This window comes from Pinus tabuliformis, chromosome 4_1, assembly GCF_031772625.1.
Source record: "Pinus tabuliformis cultivar Carrire ecotype Pingquan chromosome 4_1, CPIR1, whole genome shotgun sequence".
NCBI classification, from domain to species: Eukaryota; Viridiplantae; Streptophyta; class Pinopsida; order Pinales; family Pinaceae; genus Pinus; species Pinus tabuliformis.
Window position 1 is genome coordinate 487993827 of NC_142303.1, and position 11054 is coordinate 488004880.

Consider the following 11054-nt stretch of genomic DNA (forward strand, 5'->3'; position numbering starts at 1 on the left):
GAGAAAGCGTACATGTAATCCGAGAGGCCCACACCTCCCTTGTGTCTTGTCATTTTGGTGTCGAAAAAACTTTGTGTTATGTACAAAGATTTCTTTTGGCCTCATATGAAGAACATTATGACTCGCTATGTAAAGGGTTGTGTGATGTGTTATGTTTCAAAGCCCTCTAATAGTAAACTCGGGCTAGACACACCAATCCCTATTTCGATTCGTCCATGGGAATGTGTGTCGATGGATTTTGTAGGAGGTTTTCCTTTGTCTAGAAAAAGTCACGACTATTTGTATGTCGTTGTTGACCATTTTAGTAAGATGTGTATTTTAATTCCTTGTAAAAAGCAGATCACTGTAGAGAAAACTGCTTATCTTTTCTTTCAGAATGTTTGGGTCCATTTTGGGTTGCCCACATCGATTGTGTCAGATTGGGACTCTCGCTTTCTTGGAGATTTTTGGACCAACTTGTGGAAGATGATGGGCACAGAGTTGAAAAGAATCACGACATTCCATCCACAGACTGACAGACAGACAGAGGTTGTAAACCACACCGTGGTGCACTTGTTGTGAGGCTATTGTGGAGAACATCCTAAGTTGTGGAATGAGCATCTTCCATATGTGTAGCATTCCTACAACCGAGCAGTGACTCATCTATGCATCTTTCACCATTTGAGACATGTTTTGGCTACCTACCAAAAGACCCTTTTCATATGGTCTTTGGAAGGGAAAATGACTCCTATGGACCTGTCGACAGGGAAAAAGCACAGTAGTTCATTCAGCGGATCCAGTTGATTCACTAAGGAGTACATGAGCAGTTGGAGAAAAGTCAAGCATGGTACAAGCCTCGAAACGACAAACACCGAGTCAACCATCAATTTGAATTGGGTGAAAAAGTGTGGTTCCGTATCAGTAAGGACAGGAAGAAGGGAGAATGGAAGAAGTTGCGACCAATCTAGTATGGTCCATTCATCATCTTGGAAAAGATTGGGAACAATGCCTTTCGTCTCGATTTGTCGATATATATGAAAATGTACTCCATAGTGAATGTGCAGAACTTAAAGCTGTATGAGCCACCATTGATTATGGACACCGAGGAGGTGGGCATAGTTCCTATAGTTGATGACTTTGCACCAGGGTATTTCGATGAGTTACGTGAAGACATCATCCTTGACAGAAGAACTAGGACTTGACAACAGGGAGATGTGGAATAACTTCAAGTTGGTTTCAAGGGGATGCACCCTAGCCAGGCAAAATTGCTGGAAAAAGAAAGAGTGAGGGAACAATTCCCTCACTTGCCAATTGACTGATAAAGTTTTTGGCAGTCCAAAGGTTCCTCAATGTGGAGGATTGATCCAGGTGGATCTCCAGACACAGTGGCATGGAAAAATCTCAAAATTGAAAGTGGTGGAAAGGTGATGAACTTGACATCAGATCAAAGTGCTCGTTGCCCTAATTCCAATTGTGTGAATGGCACTCCAATCTGAGTCTGGATGAAGGACATAGAGGTAATCAAAGTTAGGTTGACTTTTGATGACTCAGCATGATTAATGAAGGCACAATTTGGACTTTTTCCGGCAGACGCAACCTAGCCAACTCTGGCCAGATTCTAGGCAAAATTGTTGCCTTGTTAAAAAGACAACTTTGGTCCAAAACCAAATTTTCGAAAGATGCGCAATTAGTTTTATTTAAACAAAAAAAAATTAAAAAGGGGGTGGGAGGCCACCAACCCCACCACCCCAACTGAATCCGCATAACAATATAGTTATTTATGGAGAGGAGGGTCATGACCCCCGACCCCTCCACACAACCCAAATAATGCAGCAATTAACATGGGGTGGGTGGCCATGACCCCGCCACCCCACAGCTCAGCACCGTAACCAACAATGGGTGGTGGGCCAACCCTTGGGGCATGAACCCAACCACGCCCACACAAAAACAACCACCAAAATTTAAAGGACAACCAACGGAGGTGGGTATAGTGGGTAAAGTGGGTAGGCCACCCAAGGCGGGCCCGACCCAGCCAACAACCATTTTTTTACTAAAAAAAGGGAATCTGTTATAAAAAAGGAGGAGGCGGGGTTTGACTGCCCGACCTCGTCCATAATAAACAAATCCTTAACCAACTGCGCCAACAACATTTTTAAGAAATGTGCCACCACAATTTATATTTAAAACACAGTTTATCAGTGTGCCCAGGGAGAGGAGGCAATGCACGCAGTGTAGGGTAGAATTTTGTAGGAGGGGCGAATTTTCACTTTGTCATAATTTGACAAATTTTATATCATTTCAACACTTCTCGATGCCACGAATGCAATGGTTTTGGTTGTTTCTCCATGAGAGTTCTGCATTTCTCGGTCATTTTTCAGTATTGAGGTATAAAACTCCTTTTTTGTAACTCATGCTTGTACTCCTTTTTCTCATGCCATTTAATGAATGAAGGCCTCCCCATTGACCAAGCAGGGCCTAGAGACATAGTCCAAGTCAGACGAACTCTGTTATCAAGTCTTTTTGTCATATTTCATGATTTATGTGTTTCTCCTCTTCTCTCATATGCACATTAAGTTTTCTATGTTAAACTACAATTTATGCATGTAATTCTTTAACACATCTATAAGCAAAAGATTTTGGATCAATGAGGAAAAGCCTCGTGGGATATAAAGGCGAGATTTTCTAAGATAAACCTAGGAAAATGGATTAAAAAGACCCATAAAGTGGGACACTGCTAATGGAAACCATATCATGAAAGAGGGTATTAAATACCCGTTGCATAGATCAATTGGAGGCAGTTGATCCATGGCAAGAACCTCAGCTCGGGCGGAATCAGAGGTGATTCATGGTTTGGTGGTGGTGCTCCATTTTCCAAGTGGTGTTCTCTCTTCTCATTTAATTGGATTCAATTGCATGGGGTGCACTATATGTTGGTTTCTTACACTTTATGTTTACTACTTACTGTTGAAGTTGTTAAATCATTGAACTTGAAAGTATAGAAGTTTGTGTTATCAGTATTTATGAGAGTCATTGCATTTTTACACATGTCACTCTTATTGCATCCAAGTGTAGAGTTGGTGGTGGAATCATAGTAGGTAGTCGTTAATACTTGTGCCAAGGAGCTAGCTTACTCATGATCAACTATGCATGTGACCATTGTGCAACAGTAGAAAATTGTGCATATGTGGGAACTTAATGAGATGAATGATTTATGAATTGTTCTTTTTTGTGGGAATGCCTATGTAATCTAGGTCCTAATCTAAGCCCTCATAAGAAATACAATTACAATTTGGATACATTGGTTTCCATCATCAATGAATCTCAACTACTCGTATAATTAATTGTGATTGATTTGACAGTATGGACAATGAAAGTCTCCTACCTATGATATGGGTTTCTTAAAATCCACAAAAGGTAGAAGGAATTAGTAGAAAATAAGTAGCATATTTGACATTATGTGAGGTACAACAATGACACTCTATGTTCCATTATACTTAATGTATTTTTAATATGTTTGTGAGATGAGGTTTGATGCACACGATGAAGAGGAATATGTCTAGGCTTTTCTAGAACTATTTGAGCTTGTCTGGGCATGTAGTTGAAAGTAATTGCTACTACCATAATCTATAAAAGAATAGGCATGACCTCGAGTTCCTCTTGATACAATAATTGAAGAGGTTTTCCGTTACACCAAAACCCGCAAGTGTTGGTAAACATTCGAAAACAATAACTAACATCCCCACGGTGGAAATTACGGATTCCATAGAGGTGCGGTGATTCTTCCAAAACCCCCCCTCAAATGCAACTCGGGGGAATCAAACCTGGGTCGAGGCTTTCATACCATGTATATGTGTTAGAAAACCTCCACATATGAACTAGCTAGTAAAGGTTGAACACACAGCTTTGCGGAGCAAAAACACTAAAAAAATTGAAAGAACAAAAACAATTATTGATTCAGAAAATATGTTACAATACTCATGATTTAGCATCACTAGCTGAAGATCCAAGGTAATGCACCATAGTGCTGATCAATGAGAGGACTTGACACCTACAACAAGTTCTGGAGAGACATGCAGAAAGCATCTTGCATGTAGTGATTAATGAGAAGACTTGACACCTACAACAAGTTCGAGAGAGAACTAGGCAGTTGCTGAGTGAAAGGAGGAGCAAAACACAAAGTAAATCATGCACAAAGGATCTTGCATGTAGTCCCATGCATGCATAGATCGTCAAAGGCACCAATATGGTGAATATTCCAATGTTGAAGCCTTGCATGTCAGTGAATGCTCTAAAGAAGTGTGCCCTAATGGAGACTCCTAGATTTGCAATCAAATGAGGCCGATTGAGATCCAACCTCTCAAACTAGAGAATCACACTATTGCAAGAAAATCTAACCTCCCAACCCACAAAATCCTTGCAAGCAAATCTAGCCTCCCAAACTAGGTGGATAGGGATTTGCATGGTTTATCCTAATTTTTTTTTTAATGGCTAAAATGTCATAAATAATTATTTTTTAAATAAATGTTGGGCTAATTATAATAAATGGGTGTATTATAAAAACAAATGGGCTCCAAAATATAAAAACCCTTAGAATTTTCCCTCGTGCTAACATTGGCCCCTAAAATTTTCTATATTCTCAACCTCCAGAGCACAATGGGTGAGTCTCCATACCCAACCATCTTATGGAACTTCCACCATATGTTGAATATATCTTTTAGGATACCCCTATATTCACTAATTATCTAGGATAGAATTATGGGTACAAAATGTATTCAATAGACAATTCTACAACTTGATCTTGACCTTGTATAAATAACCTATTACTCAAATTGTTAAAACATGACAAATAACACTAACTTCACATGAAATTAAGTTGTTCTTAATAATTCTGCGTTATTTGATTTTTACACCATATAATAACATACTACAATTCACACCACAAACTTGCATACACAAACACTCAATCAATAATATTTGGCTCTCGACTCTCCATGACGTCCTCATTATATGGCTTTATACTTGTCGACAGCGCTAAGCTTCTCGAGGTCTACAACAAAGCAATGATGACAGTTGCTCCGCTATATAACGCCGATGTCTGATATCCCTGTGCCGGAACGGCAACACAAAAATTGCTGCCCAAACCACTAACCTCGATATTATACGGTTGTTGGATAATAACAGATCCCAGTCCCTAAACTGGCATGGATAATACCTCGACACAGAGATCCACGAAACTGGTCACATAATCCACAATGTGTTTTAACAACAGCGAAAACAGTGCTTCTGGATACAGGGAGAGAGATCCGTTAGCAAAATCGCAAAACCATTGGACGGATTTCAAAATCCTGAAGAAAATATTATTACGCTTTGGCTGATCGTTGAAGCAAATTTTGACCATCATTGTATTCAAACTTGTCTATCGCCGCATCCCTAGTTACCATAAGTGTGCATGACAAACATAAAGATCACCATAAGTGTGGGTGACAAACATAAAGATCATTGAGTGGTGAATGACTCCTTTCCAATTTGGAATGAACTCCCACGCCTTCTTAATTTGCCGAATTGCTCTTTCACATCGACTGAAGAACAAATCTGGATATCCTCTAACATAGAACCTCACAGGATAAATTTCCTAGGCAGCACGTAAAACCACTTTTCCATTGGCAATAATGAAAACAAATCTACAAACAAAAATTAATAATATAATTTACTTACAAAACACAATCTCCTGTGTTATTTATTTACAGTAATAAAATTAAGGGCTTTCTCATATTTTAGTAGCATTTAGAACCCACTCTCATACCATGTTAGAAAATAGAGATAGAGGAAGAGATTGTTCACACAACACTAATCATACAATAATTTTATTGATCTCACAAAGATTACATACATAAGAATACATGATACTTCTAGATCAGAGAATAGTGGATGAAGAATACTAAAAATAGTTAATACAATAATTTTATTGATCTCACAAAGATTACATACATAAGAATACATGATACTTCTAGATCCTAGAAAAGGGGATGTAGAATACTAAAAATAGTTGATACAACTAATAACATAAGAAGTCACACACTTACAGGTGGTGACAACTTAGAAGTCTTCCAAGCATTACTTCCAATAATGGCTTTTCACATAATATCTTTGGTGTCAACTCAAACCATTATACTAAATTTCTCTTATTTGCAATATGAGATTCCATTCATTCATTCCCTATCCAACAAGAATAGGGCCCTTTAGTAGCAATGAATCCACCATTTTTGCAAGCATGAATCTTCATCTATGAGCTTCATCTCCACCTAAAATAATCATTTAAACTAGTAGCCTTAAATGAAATTGTTGCATGGTATCTACAACACTTAATGTCATGTCCCTCCACTAATGCATTATGCCCCCACCTATTCTTTGACAAGCACCCCATCCAAGGAACTTCAATGTACAAGTTAATTCTACTTTATATTTATATATAGAGATATAAAGCAATTTATAGTGAAACATCTTTAATTTTCTCTATAATTGTCTCCTTCAGGAGATATGTAATTAGTACACCAAGTATGGAGTTGACATGGACAATCTGAAATGATAATAATATATATTTTACACCATGTGCAATTCATTCCATGGTAAATAGAGTTTACAAATAGTAATTCAAAAAAATTATATGAATAAAAAAAATAAATTCATAACCCCAATTAGAATATTTCAATGTTATGTAAACTTTATATAGAGATAAAGTAATTAAAAGTAAAAAAAAAAAAAAAAAAAGATTTTCACTTTTCATTATAAGGTAAATATATTATTTTTTATTATTTAAAAAAAAATCAAATTCAATCTTGAATTAAATAATTTTATAGCAATAGTATATCTATAAAGTACAAGAGATTAGATTGCTTCCAAATCCTTAGCATGTTGTAGAAGAATAATTTTTGTTTGTTCTTAATATAGAGTTCATATGTGGCATTTCAAAAATAATAATAACAAAACTTGATATGAACATTAAGTAAACTAGTACAACCACATTAAAAATATTAATGTGGTTGATATAACCGAAGGCTTCATAAATATAACAAAATAAACAATTGCGACACACTAAAAATGTTTAACCAATGAACACATTTACCTTATTAATCATGTATAAAAAGTTCATGGGTAAACTGTAAGTTGAGGAGGAAAAGAAATTACACAACTTTAAGTTGAAGAGGAAAATGAGCTATTATATATAAATGAATGTTATAAATAGTAATAAGAAAGTTATCATGGAGGGAATTATTATAATTGGAATAATGTCAAATCCCTATGAAATTGGAAATTGGTGGGTCATGAGGCACTTGGCACACATCTAATCTTTTAAATTTATTTCTTAGAATTGGAATAATGTCAAATAGGAAATTGGTTCACAAACATCACCACCCATGAATATGTTTTTCTAAATTTATTAAAAGTCAATGCAACCTATCAAACCTTGTAACACATTACAACCCTTAATAAACATTAACAGTAAACATATGGTCATCATATTTCCTTTAGTGAATTAAAAAAAAAAAAAAAAAAAAAAATGGTAATCCACAATATTTAGGCAAATATTTCATATATATAGATCGATAGATATTATTGCTTAAGTGTGTATTTAAAAATATATTAACCATCTAAAAACACATGTTTTAATGACAACTATATGTATAATGTATTAAATTTTTTTTATAGTGAAAACATTTTAGTGTGGATAATGTGCCTTTATATAAAATAATTCAGTAATCATTTTCAATAAAATATTTCAGTGTCAATATATACATAATCTACAAAATAATTATTAAAAAAAAATGCTTAAAACCAAAAAGATGCTTATTTTTTTTTATAGTCACGGTTGAATTGGTTGGGGATATATATATATATATATATATCAAAAGAATGTTGAGTATAAGGAACTAGTATATATCCATCTTAATCTACTATTTATCAAATATTGAAATGAATAAAATCTTTAAAGAACAATTATAAATTCCTATAAGCTTAGGATTTATCATTTTTCTAAATGAATCAAATATTCTTCAAAATTTTCATTCTCAAAAAAATTTGCGCTTTCAATAGATTTGAACCAATAAACCCTCTATAAATCCAAAGTTCAAATGAATCTATATTGAGTCCTAAAACAATTAAAAATTATGAATTATACATTGCTTCCTTTATAACTAGAATTGATGTAATTGTTTAATCTCACTTCACATTTCCAAGACCTGTGAATCTAAATAGAAAACTATATATTCAAAGATATTTGAAAAACACACAAATAAACATTAAAACCTTTAATATACCAAAATATTTAAAATATTTAGAGAAAACTCACACATAAACATTAAAACCTTTAATATACCACTCAACATTAAAACCTTTAATATACCACTCAACAAAGTGGCCAAAACCTATTATAAAAAAAACACAAATAAATATTAACATTTAACCAAATCAATTATCAAAATGGCCACACATTTAACAGATCAATCATCAAAATAGCGTAACACATAACATAATGAGCTATTGCACTTCTTGTTAGCTCCCAAACAAACCCAAACAGTGATAAAGTACTTTATACTATAAAATAATGAATGCTATTGCACTTCTTATTAGCTCCTAAACAAACCTAAACAGTCATGGAGTACTTTATATAGATCCAAGTCTGCACCGAAACCTAGCCTAATTATTCTATCTAGCGGTGACCACCATCTGATGCACCAACAGCCCCCTCGGCTACACCATGTGCCTCGGGAGGAGGGCAGGGCTGTGGGATGCACAAACCATTGGGGCCGGTAATGCAGCAGTATCTCTCCACGGTGGGACGTTCTGTATGTGCCGTACACATCAAATAATTTTACAATTAGTAATAAACTATTAAGCGAATTTTTTCCAACATAACTGAATTTTGTTTTGATATTTTTATTTTTATATTACGTTTACTAAAATCACATATTTGATCATGTTATGAACCCTGCATATATTCTATAACATAAAATGGTGAAGAGTTAGAGATCGGCTGAGAGGACATTAGGATGATACAACACTATTGTAATAAGGGAGGAATTCCAAGCTTTTCAACTTTGCTACGTAACATGTGATTGAGTGGTATTTTACCTGGTCCGGCTGGTACGGGAGATAACATGAAAAGAGCGAAAATGCAAATACCCAACGCTAATACGAGCTTCGAAGCCATTGATATGAACCAAAACAACAAAACAAATTCCAGAAAGAAAAGCAGGAATGAGATGAGATGGTGCAGAGAACAAGTGGAGGTTAAATAGAGATATGGTGCACGAGTCCAAATCTACTGCTGCTTAAGCCGAATACGACGGAAGTACATAAATAAAAAGTCAACGATCGCGGGCTGTACTAAATACCGGAAGTTAAATCTGAAACACGAGGAATCTATGTACATAGGTGACGACGGATGTAGATAACAAAAGCTCAACGATCGCGGGCTGTACTAAATACCGGAGGTTAAATCTGTAACACGAGGAATCTATGTACATAGGTGACGACGGATGTAGATAGCAAAAAGTCAACGATCGCGGGCTGTTCTAAATACCGGAGGTTAAATCTGAAACACGACGAATCTATGTACATAGGTGACGACGGATGTAGATAACAAAAAGTCAACGATCGCGGGCTGTACTAAATACCGGAGGTTAAATCTGAAACACGACGAATCTATGTACATAGGTGACGACGAATGTTGATAAGAAAAAGTCAACGATCGCGGGCTGTACTAAATACCGGAGGTTAAATCTGAAACACGACGAATCTATGTACATGGTGCAGAGAACAAGTGGAGGTTAAAGTATAAATAGATATATGGTCCACAAGTCCAAATCTACTGGTCTACTAAATACCTGAGGTGCAATCTGAAACACCACGAATCTATATACATAGGTGTTTATTGTGTAATATGGTTTATAATAAAAGTTATATTATATAAATGTCAGTTATATTTAAAAAAGAAGAAGTTAATATCGGGATAAAAGGTTAATTCATTCATATTTTTTCTTTAGAAGTCTTGTATAATCCCATACGAAGTGAATGGACTTTAAAAAATAATAAAATAATATTTATTACAATATAGTAATAACAAAAAAATCAATGTGACTCATTAAATAAAATTTTGAATTTGGAGCTTACTTTTAAGTCAACTCTATATTTAGTCACAAATTAATTGAAATTTTATACAAAAAAAAAAATTATTAATTGCTCAAAGATTCTTATTTCAACTTAACGTGGATGAGGATTTGTTTATTTTTCTTAATTGAGGGCCTAGATTGATTCTCAAAAGAATATGCTAAGCATATGCTTGGTATCAATGCTTATTAATAGTTGTAGTGTGTTACACACTTTGTTAGTTTGCATTGACTTAGATTGATTCTCAAAAGAATATGCTAAGCATATGCTTGGTATCAATGCTTATTAATAGTTGTAGTGTGTTACATAGTTTGTTAGTTTGCATTGACTTCTAATAAATTTTTAAAATTTGATTCTTCTGAGGTGGCTAGCTGCCCACAAATTTCTTAGGGATTATAGATTATTCCAATTCTATTAACTTCCTCCATCATAAGTTCCTCATTATTATTTATAACATTTATTTGTATATAAGGAAATTTTATTGAGCAAAATGGCCCATTACATTTAATAAATTTAAAAAACTAGATTCATGTCACTTGGCTCCCCACCCACCAATTTACTAGGGATTTCAGATTATTTCAATTCTAATAAGTTCATAATTATTATTTATAACATTCATTTATATATAGATAAATTTTATTTAGTAAAATGGTCCAACCACATTAATATTTTTAATGTCGTTCTACTAGTATTACATGATATCTAACTCATTTTATGTTGAATTTAACTTTAATATTTATAACAAAAATATATTATTAACATAAAAGTATCTTAATAAACCAAATAAAACATTTCAATATCCATATTAAATAACTTTTCATAAATTAAAATATAACACTTATATATAGAATAGAACTTATAATATAATATATGATTATAAGACAATATTATAACATAATATAATATAA

The 11054-nt window shown here is 34.3% G+C and overlaps 1 long non-coding RNA gene across 1 annotated transcript; it reads right to left on the reverse strand.

Annotated features, from left to right (window-relative positions):
• Positions 1-8475: 8475 nt before the first annotated feature.
• On the reverse strand, positions 8476-9233 carry LOC149176638 (uncharacterized). The gene is made up of 2 exons (XR_016258658.1): positions 9109-9233; positions 8476-8820 (listed from the first exon to the last, which is right to left on the reverse strand). It is a non-coding gene; the product is annotated as an uncharacterized LOC149176638 (long non-coding RNA).
• Positions 9234-11054: the final 1821 nt, after the last annotated feature.